Source organism: Bufo bufo, chromosome 6 (assembly GCF_905171765.1).
Source record: "Bufo bufo chromosome 6, aBufBuf1.1, whole genome shotgun sequence".
NCBI classification, from domain to species: Eukaryota; Metazoa; Chordata; class Amphibia; order Anura; family Bufonidae; genus Bufo; species Bufo bufo.
This window is the reverse complement of record NC_053394.1, coordinates 209,661,449-209,686,755: the sequence shown is the minus strand read 5'-3', so window position 1 is coordinate 209,686,755 and position 25,307 is coordinate 209,661,449. Positions and strand designations below refer to the sequence as shown.

The 25,307-nt window shown below is 45.4% G+C and overlaps 1 protein-coding gene across 1 annotated transcript in view; it reads right to left on the bottom strand.

Annotated features, from left to right (window-relative positions):
- Positions 1-25,307, bottom strand: part of LRMDA (leucine rich melanocyte differentiation associated) — a 1,445,047-nt gene that overhangs the window by 1,030,994 nt on the left and 388,746 nt on the right. The gene's annotated exons all lie outside the window — the stretch shown is intronic.

Below are 25,307 nucleotides of genomic sequence, written 5' to 3'. Positions count from 1 at the left end.
TAGAATTTTTTCTACAATATAATGCAGACGGATCCGTTCTGAACGGATCCCAAGTCTGCATTATATGAGCGGATCCGTCTGGGCAGACCCCAGACGGATCCGCTCTGAACGCAAGTGTGAAAGTAGCCTTAATTGCACTGATAAATATGGTATACAATCTTCAGTCACTCAAAATCAACTGACATAATTAAAGAGGACCTTTCACTACAATAAAAAATCTAAACTAAGTATACAGACATGTAGAGCGGCGCCCAGGGATCTCCCTGCACTTACTATTATCCCTGGGCACCGCTCCGTTCTCCCGGTATAGGCTCCAGTATCTTCAGATTTTCGGCTCAACTGGGTGGAGCCTGCCGGCGTCTCTCCTTCTCCCAGGCTGGAGTGCTAGGAGAAAAAAAAAACTCTCAGGCTATGAGCTGAGCGCTGCGACTGGCCAGCACTCCAGCCTGGGAGAAGGAGACGCCGGCAGGCTCCACCCAGTTGAACAGAAAATCTGAAGATACTGGAGTCTATACCGGGAGAATGGAGCGGTGCCCAGGGATAATAGTAAGTGCAGGGAGATCCCTGGGCGCCGCTCTCCATGTCTGTATGCTTAGTTTAGATTTTTTATTGTAGTGAAAGGTCCTCTTTAATGCATGGAATTCATGTGACCAAAGTCCTAATGACCAAATGACCAGTATGAGAACTAAACCAAGTACTGCAAGTCAGGAAGTCAGTAGAGCTTATCGCTACCATCCAGCCAGCTGCATGTAAGAACAAAAAAAATATATATATATATATATACATACATACATACACTGCTCAAAAAAATAAAGGGAACACAAAGATAACACATCCTAGATCTGAGTTAATTAAATATCCTTCTGAAATACTTTGTTCTTTACATAGTTGAATGTGCTGACAACAAAATCACACAAAAATGTAAAAATTGAAATCAAATTTTTCAACCGATGGAGGTCTGGATTTGGAGTCACACTCAAAATTAAAGTGGAAAAACACACTACAGGCTGATCCAACTTAGATGTAATGTCCTTAAAACAAGTCAAAATGAGGCTCAGTAGTGTGTGTGGCCTCCACGTGCCTGTATGACCGCCCTACAACGCCTGTGCATGCTCCTGATGAGGTGGCGGACGGTCTCCTGAGGGATCTCCTCCCAGACCTGGACTAAAGCATCTGCCAACTCCTGGACAATCTGTGGTGCAATGTGATGTTGGTGGATAGAGCGAGACATGATGTCCCAGATGTGCTCAATTGGATTCAGGTCTGGGGAACAGGCGGGCCAGTCCATAGCATCAATGCCTTCGTCTTGCAGGAACTGCTGACACACTCCAGCCACATGAGGTCTAGCATTGTCTTGCATTAGGAGGAACCCAGGGCCAACCGCACCAGCATATGGTCTCACAAGGGGTCTGAGGATCTCATCTCGGTACCTAATGGCAGTTAGGCTACCTCTGGCAAGCACATGGAGGGCTGTGCGGCCCTCCAAAGAAATGCCACCCCACACCATTACTGACCCAATGCCAAACCGGTCATGCTGGAGGATGTTGCAGGCAGCAGAACGTTCTCCACGGCGTCTCCAGAATCTGTCACGTCTGTCACATGTGCTCAGTGTGAACCTGCTTTCATCTGTGAAGAGCACAGGGCGCCAGTGGCGAATTTGCCAATCTTGGTGTTCTCTGGCAAATGCCAAACGTCCTGCACGGTGTTGGGCTGTAAGCACAACCCCCACCTGTGGACGTCGGGCCCTCATATCACCCTCATGGAGTCTGTTTCTGACCGTTTGAGCAGACACATGCACATTTGTGGCCTGCTGGAGGTCATTTTGCAGGGCTCTGGCAGTGCTCCTCCTGTTCCTCCTTGCACAAAGGCGGAGGTAGCGGTCCTGCTGCTGGGTTGTTGCCCTCCTATGGCCTCCTCCACGTCTCCTGATGTACTGGCCTGTCTCCTGGTAGCACCTCCATGCTCTGGACACTACGCTGACAGATAGCAAACCTTCTTGCCACAACTCGCATTGATGTGCCATCCTGGATAAGCTGCACTACCTGAGCCACTTGTGTGGGTTGTAGACTCCGTCTCATGCTACCACTAGAGTGAAAGCACCGGCAGCATTCAAAAGTGACCAAAACATCAGCCAGGAAACATAGGAACTGAGAAGCGGTCTGTGGTCACCACCTGCAGAACCACTCCTTTATTGGGGGTGTCTTGCTAATTGCCTATAATTTCCACCTGTTGTCTATCCCATTTGCACAACAGCATGTGAAATTGATTGTCACTCAGTGTTGCTTCCTAAGTGGACAGTTTGATTTCACAGAAGTGTGATTGACTTGGAGTTACATTGTGTTGTTTAAGTGTTCCCTTTATTTTTTTGAGCAGTGTATATATATATATATATATATATATATATATATATATATATATATATATATCAAAGCTGTTGCATTGCATGTTTTGTTTTACAGTGTTGTTTTCAGCCATAGCAACGTGCTCCTGCGCACTGGGAAGTGCTGACTGACCCTCTTTTTATTTGCAGTTTGTACTGGAGGTGTGGCTGACACCTCAGTCGTGCACTCCTGACCAGCTCGTCTGCCCCATAGGCTGATTTTAATTAGTGTGAGTATATAGCTTAGCCTGCTCTCCCTCACTCACTGGAAGCCATTTGGCACCAGGAGAGGTATAGTGTGGACTCTCATTGCATTCTTTGGTGGCCATTTGGCGCCAGGAGTGGTGTGGAGTGGGCTCGGCATGCATGTTGGTACCTGCATTCCTTGGAAATAATGGATGACAGAAATTGAAGCAGGCCCAGCATGCATGTGGAACCTATATTTCACAGTCATTACCGCTGGCTGTGACCTTCTGTCTATGCTCTCGCTGCAACTCCGTTCCTCTGTATTATTTGTGGTTCTGTATGGGTTAACTCCCCTGTATTCCTATTAGGAGTTAATCCTCTGTCTGCTCCATGGGTGTGGTCTCTCTGCTGCACCCATGGAACCTGTATATAAGGCTGAGGTTTCCTCAGTTCTGGGTCAGCTCTCCTGGTGTGTTGTCTTGTCCTGCTCTGCTCCTGGTTTGTACTCTTTCTCCCATGCTGCTGACCCATGGGATCCGTGTCTGTCTGTCTGTGCTCTGTGGGTTTCCCTACTTGTTCATTTGCGTCCTCTTTCCCGTCCATTTTGATGTCTTCCTTCCTGTCTTTCTGTTATCTGTTCTGTCTGTTATGTTTTAGTTACTTTGTGTTTATTCTGATGTCTGTGTTCAGCAAGCCTTTGTAGCAGAGTGGCATGACAAGGCCATGCAGTTTACTACTGGTGGAGCAAGTCCTTCTCTGCTCATTGCCACTCCTGCTCCCTTGCGTGAACTCCTGCTCGTATTATTAGTTCCCCTGTTTTGTATTCATATGTCTGTGTTCAGCAAGCCTTTGCAGCAGAGTGGCATGACAAGGCCATGCAGTTTACTACTGGTGGAGCAAGTCCTTCTCTGCTCATTGCCACTCCTGCTCCCTTGCATGAACTCCTGCTTGTGTTATTATTTGCCCTGTTTTGTATTTGCCTGTATGTTATGTTTGCCTATGTGCCGTCGGTACCTTCTGGTACCTGTTGTCCATTTGTTCCTGCTGTCACTGTCTAGTTCACGCTCCAGAGTGGACCCTGGCAACTTCCTGTGGCAAAGTCTAACTCTACCATCTAGGGCTCTAGTGAATACCAGGAGTTGCTTAGTCACGCCCCTCTGGAGTATTACTAGACAGTGGCGCAGTGGGGGTTTTCTCCCACTGTGCTGACGGTACATAGAGCTCTTGTTTTGTCTGTGCTGCCTTCCCTGTTTTGTTTGTGCAATAAACTCTTATGTGTCTGTACCTGATTTCCGTTTGTTTATTGCATGACGACGCGGTGGTCTCTCCTGGGACCTCCAACTCGTGACACTATACTGCCTGAATTGTATGGTAGCCGTCATGGCACATAACAGTAGAATTTAGTGTTAGGAACCCGTCTTACAGAGATCGCCTTGACGTGCGGCAAACGGGCTCAAATAATTTTGTACAAAATGCATTTGCCAAGCATCTCTAATTTACATAATAAGCGTAGCATTAGCATTAGAATACTTTTCTGTACTTTATTTGGTTTGCAGAGAGCTGTTGCATTGCATGTTTGGTTTTATATCTATATCTATTTTTTTATATATATTTTTTTTTGCATACAGACTTTACAAACTGCAAACTTCTGAAGGTAGTGACAAGGGAACAGCAGGGAGGAGGGGTGTGAATGTGTGTTTGTGTGTGCATATTCACACACTGCTTTTGTGTAGTCGAGTCCTTAATTAAGATATGCCTGGATGCTGATAATGTGACGCTTGCTGGCTCACTGTTGAAGAAAAGACTGCAGGAAAGGGGGAGCCTCTCGTGGCACTGCCCTGTTGGTGTTGATTATGTATGATTAATGGTTTAAAAGGAGAAGGAAAAAAAGAAAGGTCAAAGTCTGAGTCCAACGCAGAGCAGCTACACGGGGAGTAATTAAAATCCCTGAGTAAGCATGATTAATAAGCAATAAATGCACACGGAGCTGTAAACAAGAAGCAACCAGATGGTTAGAATAAAGTGCATTTTTCTGGAAGGGATTTCTCTTCCTCTGCTGGGTGCCACCGTCCAATCACAATGGGCTTTATGCCCACCCCTCACCAAGACTAACCAGAATGCTACCTGAGATCAACAGCAAAGAACCTTATCACGCAACAGTTTTTGAAGAGGCCCCATCACTGCTCCTGATCATCTGTTTTAAATTCTAAATACCTGTATTCCCCATAGAATAACACTACGGTAGCACTGTTCCTAGAACACGGAGTCTTTCCTCTGGTATTCTTCTGGAAAAGTATGATCATTTATTTATTAGTTATTTTGTGCACTTATACAGCGCTACTACAGTATATTCTGCTGCGCTTTACAAACATTAGCATCAAGCTGTTCCCAATGGGGCTCACAATCTAAGGTCCCTATCAGTATGTATTTGGAGTGTGAGAGGAAACCGGAGTGCCCGGAGGAAACCCACACAAACACGGGGAGAACATACTAACTTCATGCAGATGTCAATCAACAACTGGGTGTTACCCAATATTCCACTTGCCAATATTATGTGTCCCTGCAACCTGAAAGAGTCAGCAATGACTGTGTCTTATTGTGTGAGGACAAACCCCACTGAAAAAAATGAATGTTAATTCCCAATTATTTAAACATTTCTAGGAGAACCAACAGAGTTCCAATGTGCTCAAGAATCAGTGGCGCGCTAAGGAAGGGGGGGCAGGGGGGTGATTCACACCGGGTGCCCACTCTTAGGGGGTTGTCAGAGCCCAGAAGCAATGAGAGCTTCCATCAATAAAGATGGAAGCGCTCATTGCTGGAGCGCCGGGAGCTGCGGTCCCGTCACTCAGCTCCTCACTCTCCATCTCTCCCGTCCTGAATGATTTCCCCCTGCTCAACCATTCAACCTGCAGGCATGGATCGGACTGCCGTGTGGAAGGAGCCTGCAGCCCGGGAATCTGCCTAAGCTCCTCCCACACAGTGTTGCAGAGTGATCTGTGTCTGCAGGGGTGAGAGGCCTGTGAGCTTCAGGAACGGGGCAAGGTGAGCAGTTAACATAGGGCATAGTTTTAGAAGGGGCACGATGGGCATTATTACTATGAAGGGGACACAGAGGGCATTCCTACTACAAAGAGGGCACAGAGGGCATTACTACTACAAAGGGGGCATAAAGGGCATTATTACTGTGAAGGGGCACAGAGGGCATTCCTACTATAAAGTGGGCACAGAGGGCATTACTAGTATAAAGGGGGCACAATGGGCATTACTGATATGGAGGGGGCACAATGGGCATTAATACTATGGAGGGAGTACAGAGGGCATTATTACTATTAAGGGGGCACAATGGGCATTATTACTTTGAAGGGGGCACAATGTGAATTATTACTATGGAGGGACACAGAGGGCATTACTACTACAAAGGGGACACAAAGGGCATTATTTTTTTTTAAACTCGTTTTATTAAAAGAGAATAAGGCAAGTATGGCCTACACATGACATCATGATAACCTACGCAGGGGCCTAATGGAAATGCAGATACAGCACCAATATGAAGCAATAGTAACATGTAGCTGGGATCACATATGTAAGATTTACATGTCATTAGCTTAAGTGACGCAATTTTAAAAACAATATAGACACATTACATACACAGGTGACTAATCATGAAAGGGTAGCGCACAGGCCACTGAATAACACTTCGTATGATTAAGGATCCCTAAGGGCCGTCAGCTGTCGAGTGCAGATGCGAAGTGCGCAGAGTAAGTGGAGATGAACACCAATCACCCCACACCTTATCAAATTTTTGCGGGCATCCCCTATGTTTATAGACAATGTTCTCCATGGAGATCACACTATTCACCAGAGAAAGCCATTGTCCCCTCGAGGGGGAAGGGGGGAGTCTCCCATCCATCGCAAGGCAATCGCCTTCCTAGCTAGGAACAAGGTTTCTTCTAAAAAAATTCTGTGATAATGTGACCATGACTCCTCATCTACAACACCCAGGATACACATCTTGGGACATAGCTGCAGTGTCGGAGAGACCAAAACCTTGAGAACCTCCAGTACCGATACCCAATACTGGTGAATGATTTGGCAGTCCCAAATCAAATGCCAGAAATTAGCACCCTCCGCACCGCACCTATGACACCTGGAATGATCAATCCTACCCATCTTATGAAGTCTAGTGGGAGTTAGATAGCTGCAGTGTAGGATAAAGAGCTGAGTCATCTTGTTGTTAATAGAGGGGGACACTCTGGTTGGGGCTCTCAAAGCCTCCTCCCACACGTCAGAAGATAAAGAGGGTATGAGCAACTTCCACCTGTCCTCGACAGCAAACGGGGTCACCACCATACGACAGTCAAGCAAATGTGTATAGATGGCTGATACTATCCCTCTAGGACCCTGGGATTTCAAAACCCCAATGATAGGGTATTTAGATATACTTTTGTTCCCACCACGAAATTGGGCCATTAGCGCATGGCGCAACTGTAGGTATCTGTAGAAGAGGGTACGCGGAACCAGGAATCTGTCCTGGATCTGCGAGAATGTGATCAGGTGACCTCCCTCATATATGTCCCCCAACACTCGAACCCCGTATCTCCTCCACTCTGACACCCCTTTCAACTTCGACAAATGAGGAAACATACAGTTGTCCCATATGGGGACCTCACTGGGTAAATCCTTGTATGTATTCAGTTTGGACGCTTGCCATATCTGGTGGGCTAGTTTGTGAAGTGGGAGGGTGCTCTTTTGTAAATGGCCAGAGCCTTCTAGGACAGGCCATAACGTAGACACCTGCAGAAATTCATGCAGATAGAATTCCGCATTAGGCCGTGGAACCTCAGTGACCCAGCACCTCAAAAATCTCAACTGGCTTGCTATAAAGTATAGGAAAAAATCTGGAAGGGCAGCACCCCCTGCAGCTTTGATCTCTGAAGAACCGAGAGCGAAAGCTTTCTTCTGGATTTGCCCCAGACAAAGGCTGCGATCAGAGCATGAATTTGTTTAAAGAAACCTCGAGGAATCGGGGTACAGGCATGAGACAGCAGGTATAAACCCTTGGGTAGCAGGACCATCTTTACCAGATTCAATCTTCCCATAACTGACAATGGGAGAAACTCCCATGCCTTTATTTTATCTTGAAACAGGGATTCTAGGGGTTCAATATTCAAAGTGTAGGAGAGCTGCGGTGCCTTGGTAATCATTACCCCTAGATACTTGAACCTATCAACTACAGGCAAATTATAGTGACAATCCGGCCAGTCGTGTGCCCATAGGGGCATGATGGCAGACTTGCTCCAGTTTATGTGCAGCCCAGAGTATTGCCCAAAGGACACAATGACTTCAATCGCTCTCGGGAGAGACATCTCCGGATCAGACATAAACAGGATCAAGTCATCCGCATATAATCCTACCCTATCCTCTTTGCCTCTCACAGACACCCCTGTGTAGATTGGATCCTGTCTAAGTCTGATGGCCAAGTGTTCTATCGCTATTGCGAACAACAGAGGCGAGAGCGGGCATCCCTACATTGTACCTCTAAGCAGAGAAAGCCTGTCAGAGTGTGAGCCATTAAGCTGAATACATGCAGAGGGATTAAAGAACGCCAATCCATCTAATAAAACTGGGACCAAAGCCAAAGCTCCTCAAAACAGCTGTTAAGAAGGGCCATTCTAGAGAGTCGAAAGTTTTAGCCGTATCTAGAGAAGCTAAAGCCTACTTGCTTTCTCGGCAACTCCCACCTGCGCAATCACTTGGGCTCTCCTAATGTTGTCCGAGGTGGATCTCCCAGGCATAAAGCCAGATTGGTCAGGATGAATCAGGATGAATCACTGACGTGATTACCTTGTTCAATCTGTTGGCTAGGATCCTAGTCAGGATTTTATAGTCCAGGTTCAAATAGTCAGACCAAATCTGTGTATACTATGGAGTTGCCGAATATATAGTCTATTCTAGACAAAGCACCTCTGGAGCGGGTCAAACAAGAGTATTCCCTAGTATGTGGATTCCTGGCCCTCCACATATCTATCCATCCCATCTCTTGGGAGATCCTAGCAAGGGTCGTGCTCTCCCCCCCCAGCCCACCTCTTTCAGCCCTGCTGCTAAATCTGTCCAGGTCTTCACTCACCACTTGGTTGAAATCCCCCATACACAAGAAGCGGGCAGCGGGATACTGGGTCACAAAGCCCACAACTGCCTGCAGCAAGGAGACAGATGGGGGAGGCGAATTATACAAATTGACAATCACATATGGAACACAATCAATATGAGCAAATATGAAAATGTACTGTCCCCCTGGATCCACCACAGAGTGATGAATCTCGCATCTAAGGCTTCTATGAAACAGCAAGGCAACTCCTCTGGAGTGAAAGCTCCCGTAGGCACTAAATAAATGCTGGGCCCAGGGTTTTTTAAGCCTATTTCCCGTTTCCGGGGTGAGGTGGGTCTCCTGAAGTCCCAGTATATGTGGATTGAAGGACCGAACCTGGGAGAACACTGCAATCCTCTTTTTAGGGTCACCCAAACCTCTCACGTTCCACGACATGACTCTCAGGGGGGCCATGTTGACTCTAGTATTAAATCAAGGACATATAACCCCTCACATAATGCAAGTGCTAGCATTGCAGACACCAGAACCATATGAGACATTGGATCCACAGCTAATAAGTTGGGCAATCAATAACACAACATATAACAATAACATAGATGACCTGAAGGTGTCAGGTACAGAACCCACTAACTGAGTGGTACATAACTCGGGGACCTGCATGGTGTAGATAGGTGTTAATACCACACAGGTAATGCCCCTTCCCTCATTGCAGCTAAATCATAAAAAAAACTGCCAGCATTAACACAAGATATTGGGACATGTAGATATAACGACCGCTGATCTATTCAGAGAGGTCCCTGAGGAATAAACGTGCCCTCTCAGAATACTAGCATGTTGATGCGGCCTTATTAGAAAAACGTGGCCAAAACATACTATATCGCATAATTAGGTCAGAGAGTCTCGGAACATGTCCCACTCGTAACAAACATGAGGGAATGAGTAATACTTGCTGTGTAGAGACGGTGAGTAAATCAGTGCGGGAGAGGACGCGCAGCCTTCCTCGAGGCCCAGTCCTCAGCCTCCCTGGGGTCGCTAAAGAAAACTGTTTTGTCGCCATCTATTACTCTGAGGCGAGCTGGGTAGGCTATAGAATATTGTAGATTAAGCTCCCGGAGACGTCGTTTAACCGCGACAAACGTAGCCCTCCTCTTCTGAAGATCGGCCGAGAAATCCGGGAAAAGGGAGACGCTTGCATTATCATGCCTGATATCTTGCTTGCTTCTAGCCTGGCTAAGAATAAGGTCGCGATCCCTCCAATTCAATAGGCGCGCCAGAAGTGGTCTTGGGGGAGCCCCGGGTGGGGGATGTCTGGCTGGAACACGATGGGCTCTCTCCACCGCATATGCAGGAGAGAAAGGCGCCTCAGGGAACTGCTCCTTGAACCAGGACTCCAAGAACACCGCCGGATCTCTGCCCTCAGCTTTCTCAGGTAGGCCCAGGATCCTTACATTATTGCGACGCGATCTATTTTCTAGGTCATCGCATTTCTGTTGCCACTGACCAACGGATCTCTCCATGTCTTGCACTCTCCCTTCCATCGGTCTGGTCAGGTCTTCCAGAGCAGACACTCGATCCTCTGTGGTCTTGACCCGGTCCCTCAGTTGCTGCATATCATGGCGGAGCAGGCTGACATACACCCTCACCTCCTCCAGCTTCCCGGTGAGCGAGGTCTGGCATGAAGATATCGCCACCAGCAGTTGATCATATGCTGCTTTAAGGGTAAATTCAGGCTCGGTGGTGTCCTCTGCTTCTGCCTACCCGCGGGTGACAGCCGCGCGCGATGGTGATGCGGTCGCGGCGCCATTTTGGGCCTCGGATCTTGCAAACTCTTTCAGCCTCTCTGCGGCTGTCTGTGCTTTGTTGGGCCCCATAGTCAGTGTGCGGGGTCTCCTCCTGCGTTTACACACCGTCCACTCTGTGCCTGGAGTCGGCAGTTTATCAGGATGATGCAGGATTATAGAGGGTAAGCGGAGCTGCACTCAAACGCGTGCTCACATGCCAGCAGTTGGCCACGCCCCCCCACAAAGTGCATTATTACTATTAAGGGAGCACAATGGGCATTATTACCGGGAAGGGAGCACAGAGGGAATTACTACTATCAAGGGGGCACAATGGGCATTACTACTATGGAGGGGGCACAGAGGGCATTACTTCTACAAAGGGGCACGAAGGGCATTATTACTTTTAAGGGGGCACAATGGGCATTATTACTGTGAAGGGGGAACAGAGGGCAATACTACTATAAAGGGGACACAGAGGGCATTACTTCTATAAAGGGGGCACAATGGGCATTACTACTATAAAGGGGGCACAATGGGCATTACTACTATAAAGGGGGCACAATGGGCATTGCTACTATAAAGGGGGCACAATGGGCATTACTACTGTGAAAGGGGCACAGAGAGGGCATAACTACTGTGAGGTGGTACAATTTTTTTTAAGTATTGGGGGGGGGGGGGGGGGGGGGGGCAGAGAAAGGACTCGCCCGGGGTGCCAAACACCGTAGGCGTGTCACTGTCAAGAATTGTTCTATTATGAGGAATACAAGTATTTGTTAAAACGACCCTCAGCACAAAATGCTTTGGTAAAAAAGATTTGGTAAAACATGTAATTTATTCATTTAAACTTCTACTCTTTTTATCTTTTTATGCATAGGCATCATGTGGATGGTCCTAACTGAATGATTGGCAGTTAATGCATCAATCTCCTCTTGCTCTATACTTTGCTGCCGGCCAAATGCACTACAGTTTGTGGTGACAGGTTTAAAACACGTAAAACTTGCTAAGATATCAGAAAATCAAATTTTAGATGGAAATACAGGCTGTGAAGATAAATGAAGCTCATATAAAGCACAATTATAAATTGTAACAACCCGTTTACATGCAGCGATCTCTGCCACAGTATGGGGAGGAGAGATCGCTAATGCCATCACTCGTCCCATACAGAACCATTATTTTTCTGGCAGCAGAGCGCGATTACACAGCCCGATCTGCCGCCAGAAAACAATGATTTTTTTAGCCTGCATAAGGCCTCAGCAACACTGCGACTTTTTGAAGTGCAACAGATTGATTTTAACTATTGAGTGACAGCTGCAGTCCAAAAGGCTGCATTCAATTGAGTGTATGCATTTGGACTGCTGGCACAGTTAAAATCAATCAGTAGTGCTGCAAAAAGTCGCAGCCTAAATAAGGCCTAAAAGATGCAATCGCCCAATGAACGAGCACTCGCTTATTCATTAGGTAATCAGCAGCACTTTTCTTATGAACTCCTATTAGTGATGATCTGGCCGACCCTCGTCCAGTGTAATACAGGCCTTACTGTTGGGAGTCCCAGCAATAAGATCCTCACTGATGGCATACACTATGGTGGAAAAATTATTTTAACCCTATAATAAAGTTAGGTATTTTTTTGCCTTTCATGCCCTGAGAAAAGTGTAACCTTCAGGAGAATGGTATTCAAAGGTTATATTCACAGTGCATTGATAACATTGGGACAACAAAAGCACCTTATGCTTATCACAACTTGTGGCATAAGGCTAGGTCTACACGACGACATTTGTCGAGCGACAATAAGTCGCACGACAGATAGGGCACAACTACACTGCAACATTTGCAGCGCAACATTTTGTTGCACCAATGTCGCGCGACAATTTTTATAATGGCAGTCTATGGTGTCGCACTGCAACATGCAACATTCTGCGACTGCGACGCAACAGATCCAGCAGAAAAATCTATCTTGAATGGATTTTCTGCGACTGTTGCGTCGCAGTTGCAGCATGTTGCAGTGCGACACCATAGACTGCCATTATAAAAATTGTTGCGCAAAATTGGTGCAACAAAATGTTGCGCGACAAATGTGGTCGTGTAGACCTAGCCTAAAGGATTTGGTAATCTGTGATTAAAGGCTTTAAAGGGGTATTCCGATCACAGACAATGGGGGAGCGGGGAGAGCTGTGGCTGGAGGACCCCGGATTTCCCAGGGTCCGTCCACCACTAAGCGCTGCTCCCATAGAAGTGAATGAAAGCGCACCGCGCACGTGCGGCCCCTGCTCCCATTCATTTCTATAGGGTAGACGGAAATAGCCGAGCCAGTGCTCGGCTATTTTCAGCGGCCCCATAGAAATGAATAGAGGACGGCTGCGCATGCGCAGTGCGCCCTCTGTTCATTTCCCTGCTCCGTTCTCATTGCAGGTGCGGGTCCCAGAGGTGGGACCCGCACCTATCAAACAATGGGGGCATATCCTAGCGAATAACCCTTTAAGGCCCCGTTACATGGGCCAACCAATCAGGCAATTATCGGGAATAAACAGTTTGTTTCCTGAAACCTGCCTGTTCATTAGAGGGAGAAAAGGCTGGATTTACATGCAGCAATCTGCTGCTGTATGGTTATGAGCAATGGCTCCTGCGCTTGCTTGTCCCCATACAGATTTAACGTTTCTGAACAGCAGTTTACACGGAACGATTTCAGAAGCAATAGGAGTTATTTACAACAGATGCCAACTTTTTAAATGCCTGTGCGACAATATTTTATTACACAGGTTTCATTGTGCCTTTCTTGCCACTTGGGAACGGCAAGGGAGGGCCAGGGACCTGCACATCAGGCACAACATATTTACTACCCATTATGCCCACAAACAGGCATAACAGCAGAATGAAAACTATTCCAATCAGGAGCTAGAGTGATTAGTTTTTACTCCAAGCCCTTGGACTGCCAGTGGGCTGTCTAATTTATGAGGAGGCCTGAGCCTGGATACAAATTGAGCGCTTTCTCCGCCAGTGCAGGAGGGAAAGGCTGGTCTTCTAAATGACCCCCAATGATTTTGGTGTCCACATCAACGATGCTTTCACTCATTCAATGAGCATTTGCCTGTTCATCGGGTGATCGTCGGCTTCTTTACATAGAACGATTATCAGGAAGCAGCATTCTATGGAACGACCCTTCCTGATAATCGCACCACCTGTGAGCTCATATAACGATGCATTTAGGGCTGGTTCAGACAAGCGTGTCCAGTGCGGAAATCACACCCCGTGTGTGAGAGCGATTCTCCCTTATGGACACTGCTCTTTTTGCTGGAGCACATGGTATTATACTGATTTATAATGCTGAGTGTCTCTGTATAACCTGTATCTACTAAATTATACTGACAGCATTTTGTCAGTATAGTTCTGTAGCAGTAAGGTCTTGCAGAAAAACACAGCATTATAAATCAGTAGATGCCATGTGTTCCTGCTAAAAAAAAGCTGTGTCTATAATGGAGAATACATGCTGTATCAAAATGCATTGAATTGCTACTATTACACTGACAGTTTGCCTATGAGACCCATCCTGGGGCTGGGCCTCATAGGCTTCCATAGCTGACAGGCTCCCAGGTCTATGCAAGACCCAGGGCTGCCATAGCAGCCATTGTCACCATGCAATCGCATGGGGGGGGGGGAGCCAATGGGGTGTGAGAGGGAGCTCCCTCCGTTTTCAAACCCCTTAGATGCAGCAGTCAGCATCAATCGTGGCATCTAAGTGGTTAATCCACCAGCATTAGAGCTTCCACCAATGCTGGCATATACAGATGGGCCCCTGCTGCTGATCACGTGAGCTCCTGCGCTTGCCCGATCAGCACGTCGTACATAATCTGTATAATCTTTAAAAGGCTATAGTTCCAGAGCATAAAAGATTTTATTTTGATTCACTGTTAAATTATGCCTTTACCAAGGCTTCACTACAGGAAAACTAAGTTGCCAGCAAGCATGTAATTATGGTTGAATGATTCTGTCTCTGCACAGCCCTAGCCTATTCCAAGCATTGCAATGGTCAAGAGGACTTATATGACAATTATACAACAGGTGCACTATGTAGCACTTACCCACACCAAGTCAAGTCCAAGGGCAGACTGGGAACTTAAAAGTGGCCCTGGAAAAAAAAAAAAACTAAACTAAAAGTGGCCCCATGTTTTACGGGGGTAAGAAGGTGGGGCAATAAAACTAGGTGGGGTCAGCAATACTGTAGCACATGATACTATTCTATCTGAACCATATTCCACAGTGCAGCACAATATATTGTCCCAAAAGCTATTCCACTGTTATGGCCACCAATAGCTGCCATTTTATGTCCCTCTCCTCCAGTTGTCTCTGATTACTATATGGAGCACAGGGCTTAGGAGTTGAGATGCTGGCCATAGCAGTTAAATTCAGGAGGGAATCTGAGAACTCATTATGTACCCGGCTAAAGTAGGACTTGGGTGGTCCTCTCCGCATCGGCCAACCGGGAAATTTCCCTGTAAGGTCTATGGCCAATCCACCCCAGGTAATGTTTGAGTAGTTCTTTCCTATTTCTGGCTATAAAAAGGTAGAAGTAAAATCCAAGGTATGCATATAATAGAGGAGAAACTAACTTCCCAAGACAAGAAAATATCTGATTTTCTGAAAACAAAAAAGAGAAAAAAAATCTGCTTGCAATTCAAAGAGAGATAAAGATCTAGTGTCTGTGCATGTGCTTTCAGAGAACATGTTAAGCTCCAGTAGTTTGTTAGAAGTAGTCCTCTAAGTTATTCAACACCTGTGCATGTAAACAAAGAAAACCGCACTGCCCTGTACGCATTAACACTTCTAGCAATTCACATTTGAAAAGCGCCAACCTCATCTTTGTTTACAGCTCCTTTCCGTAGGGCTCAGTGAATAGCTACAGCATGACAAGGTTCAGTAGGAGCCCTTTCAAGTTCTGGTCTTCAGGTCTCTTCCTCCCACCATGTGACAGGCAGAATAGAGGGATCAGTGCTAGTGTGAGCAGAAAGGGACTTCAGATAGGTGTCAGCCCAGTCCTGTAGGCAGCCCCAAAGATGACTAATCAGTGCCGCTGCGAAATTACCCAGCAGATCCAACTCTGAAAAACAATTACAGGGTTTTGAAGCTTACTCTGCATATCTCTGGCTGTCAGTTCATATTAGAGCAAAGTGCGAAAATAGTCAGCGGGGACGCATTTTCAAAGGGGCGAAAAGCGAGGCTGGTTTATCCACCAGTAATATAATTATTGGATTGAGAAGAAACGAAGAAGAGTCAAATTACCCCACAAATGGGTAATTCCTACTAGGTCACTTTCCCATCTCATTGGCATTTAGAATATATATCTTTTGCTCACAATTTCTTCACTTAAAATGTGCAAAAACTGGTCCTAATTTATAGCACAGAATGTGTTTTACATCAGCAGAAAACAGAGAAAAACAATGTCAGTCACTGTGCACAGCAACAGCGATGTTCCAAGTTATAGAGGCTTTACTAAGGTTAAGCACATATTAAGAGTACGGCCACACAGCGCAGTTGGGATGCGGTTGTGACACAGTTACTGCAACAACAAACATGCATTCATAATGCAGTTAACCACTTAGTGACCACCAACATGCTATTTACTGCGGTCACTAAGGAGAACAGGGGCTCGCCTCGAAATGGCAGGAGCACCGATCCAGACTGTTTGAGCCCTGACATTCAATGGTGCCCGCAACATGTAAGCGGTTACAGAGAGAGTGGACTCCCTCTGTATTCCATGGACAATCTGCAAATGAGATCGCAGGGTGCTGATGTCAATGAAGGCAGGCCTGCTTCCAATGGCTCCCAGCAGGCTGACATTAAAATGCATCACACTATAGGAATAATGCAATGTATTTTAGAAGCAATCAAAAGATTACCTACTATAGTCCTCTTGTGGGACTATTAAATGTTTAAAAAATATATGAAAAAAATAAATACATGTATTAAATAAAAAAATATATGTTTGTTTTCAATGGAATCAAAATTGCAAAAATAAAATCTCCTCCACATGTTTGGCATCACTGCATCCATAATGATGGTAGAATTGCTGCATTTTGGTTAGTCACTAGCAAAAAAAATTGAATAAAAAGTGTTATGTACCACAAAATGATACCAATTGTCCCCCAAAATTCAAACCCTCAATAGAAATAAAAATAAAAAGGTTATGGACCTTGTGAAGCGGCGATGTTATAACATTTCCTTCTTTTTTTCTTAAAGGGTTTTAATTGCGCAAAAGTAGCAAACCGCAAAAAAAAACTATGTATTTGGTATAGCTGTAATTTTACTGACCTAGAAAATAAAGTTATTATGTTATTTATGTTGTGAAAAATAAAAAAAAAACCTCAGTGACAGTATTGCTGTTTATTAATGTCCTCCTTGCAGAAAGATTTAATAAAAGTTAATCAGTAAGTTATGTGTACCTCAAAATGGCACCATTAAAAAACTACAACTTGTCCTTGTCCTAAGGGGTTAAATAATTTAATCAGCTGCCATTAATTAAATCATTTTGTTGATTTCTGCAGAACACCGGTATTTTATTAGATGCTAAACTGGCTAAATTCTATAACTGTGTTGTGAATGAGTTAACAGCGCACAGTTTTCAACTGCATCACAACCCACTTAGGTTATACTATAAATGTGTGATTGATAGGCTTGGAACATCACAATCCACACAAATCAAGAAAACAAAGGGGCCCTTGATTGTTGTTGCAGACATGGTATAACCATATATGGGGCTTTGTTAGAAAAAGGGGGATTCTGAGACTTTAAAACTGATAACCTATCCACGGGATAGGTCATTAAAATGTGATCGGTGGAGTTTCAACCCCAGAGACCCTTGCTGATCAGCTGTTTGAGAAGGCAGAGGTGCTCACAGTAGTGTCGTGGCTTCGCTCAGCTTTTCCTAGGACACGTTCATTGGTCACATGGCCTAGACCCAAAGAAGTGAACGGTACTCAACTTTGGTAAGCTGATAGAAGGCCATGTCGCTCTTAAGAGTGTCAGTGCATTCTCAAACAGCTGATCGGCAGTAGTCCCAGGTGTTGGACCCCCACCGATCAGATACTGATAACCTAAACAGAGGATAGGTCATCAGTTAAAAAATCCTGGAAAACCCTTTTAAGCCCAGCCTTAGTTTTGATGGCACCAAGGGTACAGCTAAATGTGCAGGTTTGTTTTTAATGCAGTTTTTGAAGCCAAAACCAGGAATGGAATAAAAAAAATTGAATTAGTGTACATTCTTACTATTTTATAGTCCACACTGATTTTGGTTTAGAAAACTACACAAAAAAAAATGCCAAATGTGTGGCTGTACGTAAATTCTAGCCTAAATGTTACTTTAAATGAATTCTATTTTTTATTTTTTAAGTCAACCCAAAAGGGATGGCAATTTTTGTGGGACAATCCCGTCAGATGTTTTGTGTCAGTTCTGTGCTTGGCCCTTGACCCTATTATGGTACCCCAATCGAGGAGGGAAGAGTGAGGAGGGCATGTGGCAGGGAAATTGAATAAATCAACACAGAGCAGTTTCTATTTGAGAACACATAGATATTAGTTACAGTGTGTCAGTTACAGATTCCTAAAGCAACTCACATTATCTGTGAGTTGCCATTCACTCTCAGTTTCTAGTCACTACAATAGCATTCTCCAGGGCACTCCTCAGCCCACAGAACAGGCACTCTGGCAGAAAGTGGCTTGGAACCATTGGGAATTTTTCCGGGAAAACCTTTGGTTAAGTCACTCCACATCCACCCACCCCCCAAGTGCAGCAGTCTGAAGCAAAGCCCAAGCAGATGACAAGGCAGTGACCAAAAACAACTCTACTTTAACAGACCAGACTGCTGTAATTGTTTTTCAACCTAGTGAAGCCTGTCACTGAACCACATTTACTAAAATACAACATAAAATGTCCATCTATTTTTTTTTATAGGTTTATGAACCATAAACGCCATAATTAACAATTTACTGTACTTTGTCAATGAGGGTGTGTGACTTAGAGCATACAACAGTCATGCCCTAACAAAAAAGGAGCATGGTCTAAGATGTAACAATTTGCTTCAAAATTATGACACAAAAATCTGTTGCAGACTAAGGCCCCATTCAAATGACCACATTTTTGCTCGGCCACAGATCCACATTTTTTGAGGAATGGATGCGGACTCATTAATTTCAATGGGTCCGCAAAAAATGCACACAGTGTATGTCATCCATATTTTTTGCGGTACCGCATTTTGCACACCGCAAAATACATATGGTCGTGTGAAAGCACCCTATGTCATCCAAATAGTGATATACAGTTAGACAAAGAGTCTAGCCATGCACCAAATTTATCATCCGTTACAAGTCACTGTGTTAAATTTGGTTTTGCCGAAACATGCATGAGAGTAGACACTGTTTCTGTTAAGCGTCACTATGGAAACATAGAAACATAGAATATGTCGGCAGATAAGAACCATTTGGCCCGTCTAGTCTGCCCAATAAACTGAGTACTATGGATAGCCCCTGGCCCTATCTTATATGAAGGATGGCCTTATGCCTATCCCATGCATGCTTAAACTCCTTCACTGTATTTGCAGCTACCACTTCTGCAGGAAGGCTATTCCATGCATCCACTACTCTCTCAGTAAATTAATACTTCCTGATATTACTTTTAAACCTTTGCCCCTCTAATTTAAAACTATGTCCTCTTGTAGCAGCTTTTCTTCTTTTAAATATTCTCTCCTCTTTTACCTTGTTGATTCCCTTTATGTATTTAAAAGTTTCTATCATATCCCCTCTGTCTCATCTTTCTTCCAAGCTATACATGTTAAGGTCCTTTAATCTTTCCTGGTAAGTTTTATCCTGCAATCCATGTACTAGTTTAGTAGCTCTTCTCTGAACTCTCTCCAAAGTATCAATATCCTTCTGGAGATATGGTCTCCAGTACTGAGCACAATACTCCAAATGAGGTCTCGCTAGTGATCTGTAGAGCGGCATGAGCACCTCCCTCTTTCTACTGGTAATGCCTCTCCTTATACACCCAAGCATTCTGCTAGCATTTCCTGCTGCTCTATGACATTGTCTGCCTACCTTTAAGTCTTCTGAAATAAGGAACCCTAAATCCCTTTCCTTTAGGACTGTATCACTGATAACACTATGGATATGCATTTACCTTTTCTGCAATACAATGCGTTCAGCAGTCGTAATAACACCTGTACAAGCATCATTTGCTCTTTACAAAAAGTCTCATGTGTATTTCTACTCATGATATTTTTTTTTATCAGCCCAGCCTCTCTAGTCTGCTCAGTCCCTGTCGCTTGCACCATTAACCTTGGGAGGGGGCTAACAAAGGCATCTAGAACTGCCAAGTGCAAAAAACAATGGTGGGAGTGCTTTTTCCCATTACCACCCCAAAAAGGTAATGAAAGGTAATGTTATATGTACCTCAATATAGTGTCACAAAAAATACAATGTGCCCTGCAAATTACAAAGACCTCTTACAGCTACATTGACATAAAAAAAAAAAAAAAAAAATATATATATATATATATATATATAAGTTATTGCCAGAACAAAATCAGCCACCTGGCGTCTTACTTTGCACTTCTCCTTGGCTGAAAACACTCCTCGAAAATATAGAATAATTTTTACTCTTCCGGAAAAAATGTGTGACTGTACTTTGATCATGATTTTTGACTGAGCATGGACTGTTGTTGAACTACCTCTTATGACATCCTATTATTGGCACTTCATGTTTATGGGGTTTATATATTTACTATGAGAGAAGGGTCCAGGTCCTGTCTTTTGGCGTTTCATTTTTAATGCAGCCTTTTATCTGACTATAGACTGAATAAAGGTGATTCAATACAAAAACAAGATTTTTCATGCACTTCTTCCAAATATGTTATACTATAGATTTTTCTGTACTTATGTGGTGGACATTGTTTGTGGTGGCCATTAATATTATAGGTGATCATAGGAGCTGCTACTGCTTGTTTTACTTTTTGGTGTGATGACTTACATATATCATCATTACATTTGCACATATAAATTTTATTTGATTCCAACAACTCCTTATTGGTATATTTAGTTTTTTGTCAATGAGTGTATCTATATATTTCTGAACAGAGTCAATGCGGTTCTACACTCCAGCATGATCACAAACAGTGCAGCTGAGATACCTGCCTGTAATAGTACATGATGGAAGACAACCAGCAGTGAACGGTTACCTCGAAGGGAAGAGCAGCTATAATGGTAATATACATTGGTACACAAGGCAATAACATGGCCCAGTTAAAAGTACTGGCTTATAAGTATTCTAATTCACAGCAAGTAAAGTTCAGTTCAGCCATGTCTACAGTAAGGGGGTATGATTCAGGGTTTCAGGCAGTTACTCAGTAACTCAAGAGATAAGAGGCACTAAAGCTGATTATTAACCACCGAACTTCCAATCACTATCGGAATAGGAATTCACTTGAATAAGGCTAGAAACCTGTAAGAGGCAAAGCCCTAAGTGCAGATAGACAGTCCTCCACCGATAAATGAAGAACCACAGCACTAATTTAGCATTGTGACCCCTTCTAAGTTTTTGCATGCTTAGCGCTGCCCCAGCCAACTGCTGGCCACCACAACTCCAATGTACGAAAAATGCACTTTTACCGTTTGGGCTATTTCTATTTCCACATAGAATGTAAGTTCTTGCAAGCAGGACCCTCATTACTGCTACTTGAATTGTTAATTAGATACTCTATTATGTCTGCTTTTGTTTGCACATGAAACCTTTTTTTTTTACCGCACTGTGGAATATGTTAGTGCAATAGAATTACGGTAATTAATACTTTTATTAGTGTTTTACTATTATTATGCCTATGCTGCAGTTCCCAACACAACAAGATGGCTGTAAGGGCATTTGCACAAGGAAAATTTCATTTTCAAGAGAAGTGGAGGTTCCAGAGGTTGCACTGCAGCAATCCTACCAATATGCCATCACTTTATAAAGGAAAATAAATAAAAATAAGCTGTAGGAAAATGAGAACATGAAATGGACATGTTGTTTTTTTTTCATACATTCATGTCCATTATTATAAATAGAGATGAGCGAATTTTTTAAAAAATTGATTCGGCTGGTTCGCCAAATTCTTCTAAAAATTTGGTTCTATCCGAATTCATTTGCGGCGAATTGCATGCATTTTTTTTGAATTTCCTGGCTGAAGAGAGCCTTTATAGTGTTGTACAACACTGTGCCTTGCAGTAAAACGCATAGGGAGTCTGCTTTGGTAGTGAAATAATACTGTGAGTCCGAATGACATGCAGATGACAGGCGTTGCACTTAGAATCACTGCACACTTAACTTATTTGGGCAGTCACGGGGCCAAAACGGCCAAAATAAATCACGTATGAACTCAGCCTTACAGGTCAATGTTAGCGCCAAGAAGAAGCGCAATCCTTTTACACTGTCATCAGCTGATTCCACATAGAGGTCTACAGACCCTGTTCTATTAAAAGCTTATACAAGTAGAGCCCCCTGACAGAGCGGAGAGGTTGTCAGCAGTAAGTTTGTGTCGACTTCACTGATTATTTTGCCCTTCCTCTGATCCGTCAGAACAATAACCAACAAAAACGGATCCTGTCTGTGGAGCATACGCCTTTACTCTGTCAGCATTTGGTCAGTAATCCATCAGTATTGCTAATGCCAAAAGAAAACAGGAGTGGATTCAAAACAGAGATGACACGTGAATGGAAAAGTTGCAAGTCTTCTGTGTTTTGTACCCACTCGTGCTTTTGGCTACCAAACCATAAGACAATTCTGATGGGACCATACAGGTCTTAAAGCTGCTACACAGACAGGATCCGCTGTGCGTCTCATTTTATCTTCCTTCTGACAGTGGCTAGGTGACATGGTGTGAAGGTGGCGGCAGCATGAGGAGACCACAGAGTGGCCCAATGGCAGAGTCTGAAGGTGGCAGCAGCATGCCAAGGCCAAAACGAGGCACAATGACAGAGTCTGGAGGTGGAGGCAGCATGAGGAGGCCACAGAGTGGTCCCTTGGCAGAGTCTGGAGGTGGCGGCAGCATCAGGAGGCCACAAAGTGGCACGGTGACATAGTGTGGAGGTGGGTGGCAATACCAGTACCCTATGAAGACGGTGGGTGAAAGAAGGAGCACTTGGCATCAGATGTGTGGCATCTGGTGGGTGGCAGCAAAATAGTAGCTGAGGCAGGTAGCCAGAAGAAACCGGCCTCTTTTGTCAAAGTGTTGGTGTGGCACCATGGATGATCAAGTCTGATGCATCAGGCATTTGGTGGGTGGAAATCCTGGCTGATCCATCTTAAAAAAGGTCAGTCTCTCCACATTCTGGGTTGACAGGCAAGTTCTTCTTGGGGTAACTATGGCCCCTGCCGCACTAAACACTCGCTCTGATGCCACACTACTGGCCGGGCAGGGCAGCTTTTTCAGGGCAAACTCTTCTAGTTGCGGTCACAAATCCAGTTTGTCTGCCCAGTAGTCCAGCAGATCTTCAATGCGGGTTGGCAGGGTGCTGTCCAAGTATGCTACCACCTGCTGGTCCTGCTCTATGTCTAGCTGCTGGTGAGAAGCTTCTTCACAATGCCGGTGAAGGAAGTTGCTCATCAGCAACTCTAGACTCAGGCGGCTGCTGCTGATGGAGCTGGTACTGCTCCTGCCACCCCACCTCTCCCCAGCAGCCATGGCAGTGAAAGGTGAGGGCAGAGGGACCCCCCCGGTCAGACCTACGAGAGGATGGATGATGGCGCAGATAGGCAGCGGCCAATTGACTACAAAGGATATCTCTATAGTAGTTCAGTTTGTCCTCCCTCTCAGCGGGTGTAAAAAAGGCTCCAATTTTGGACCGGTAGCGAGGGTCCAACAAGGTGGAGACCCAGAAGTCATCCCTCTGCCAAATGGTGAGAATTTGGCTGTCACTACCCAAGCAAGTGAGCATGCAGCGGGCCATTTGCGCAAGTGACTTGGAGGGACTCCCTGCCTCCATCTCCACTGCATACTGCCACGATGTGCCTGCGTCATCTGCCTCGTCTTTCTCGTCTCCCTCTTGCTCCTCCGGTTGCTCCTCCTCTCCTGTTATCTGTGTAGAAAAACCACCCATTTCACTACCCATTGCTTGTGCTCCAATGTCCTCCTTCTCCAGTTCAGCCCCCACAGGGCTCATGTGGCCGTGAGATCTAGGTGCCACATCTCCAGTCCCCTGACCAGCCATATTTAGCAGCATCTGTTCCAGGACATGAAGCAGTGGAATGACGTCGTTCATCCCGTAGTCCAAGCAAGTAACAAATAATGTGGCATCCTAAAAGGGCCTGAGCAAACGGAAGGTGTCACACGCATGAGCTGCCACTGGCTGACATCGAAGTACTCCTGTCCGCTAGGATCATCAGGAAATCGTTGATGGCCTTTCTCTGTTCCTACAGTCGGTCCAACATATGGAGGGTGGAATTCCAATGGGTGGAAACGTAGCATATCAGCCTACGTTGGGGGATGCCATTCTGCCACTGCAGCTCAAGGATGGTGTGCTTCGTGGTGTAGGAGTGGCTGAAATGCATGCAAAGTTTCCTGGCCATTTTTATGATGTCTTGCAGATGGGTGGAAGACTTCAGGAAACGTTTGACAACTAGATTGAACACTTGTGCCATGCAGGGCGCATGGCTCAGCCCTCCCTGATGCAGCGTCGACACAATGTTCTTCCCGTTGTCGGTCACCATGGTTCCGATTTTCAGTTGTTGCGAAGAAAGCCAGGATTTGATTTCTTGCTGAAGGACACAGAGCAGTTCCTACCCTGTGTGACTCCGCTCGCCAAGGCAAACAAGGTTCAGAACAGCGTGACACTGCCGTGCCCTGCACATGTGGTATGTTGGAGGGGCACTGTGAATTGTCCCTGCAGTGGAGGCTGAGGACACGATGGAGGATGAGGAGGCACAGGTGGACATTGTGACTGGCCAACGGCGTGGCAACATGGAGGTGGAAGCGGCGTGACCTGGCCAAGTTGCTGATGTGACTATGCAGGAACCACATTCACCCAGTGGGCCGTAAAGGACATGTACTGTCCCTGACTGTAGTTACAGCTCCACACGTCGGCGCTGCCGTGTACTTTGGCAGACACCGACAGGCTCAAGGACTGGCCCACCTTCTGTTCTACATGTGTGTGCAGGGCTGATACTGCCTTTTTGGAAAATAAATGACAGCTTGGGACTCTCCACCTCAACTCGGCACAAGCCATCAGTTTTCTAAAAGGTGCAGAGTCCACCACTTGGAAAGGTATGGACTGCAGCACCAGCAACTTGGCCAGGAGCACATTCAGCTTCTGCGCCGTTGGATGAATGCACGCATATGGTTGTCTCTTGGCAATCACTTCGGTGATCGATTGCTGACGGAAGAGCAGGAGTATCAGGATCAGCAGATGATGGGAATGACAGACAGCTCCCTTCGTGCCACTGGGTGATGCAGTGGTTGTTACAGCAGGCTGGACCACCACATCGGAGCCATGGTTCTCCCAGGCCACTGCATGGCAACGCTGCATATCTTGATGCAGGGCTGTAGTGCCAACATTGGCACCCTGGCCACACTTCACATTCTGCCCACAGATTCTACATATGGCCATGTTCACCTCCTCCGGCGGCTTAAGAAAAAACTGCCACACCGCCGAGTAGGTGAATTTACCACCAACACTACGCACTGACTAAATGCTACCGCCGCTGACTCCTTGAACCCCTGCACCGCTACTTCCTGGGCACGTAGGCTCCGCGAAGCGGGTGGTCTAACCCTGGCATGTTTGGCTCCCGACCTCCCACTGCAGCCACCCTGCTGACTCCTGGCCTTGCTAGCGACTTGCT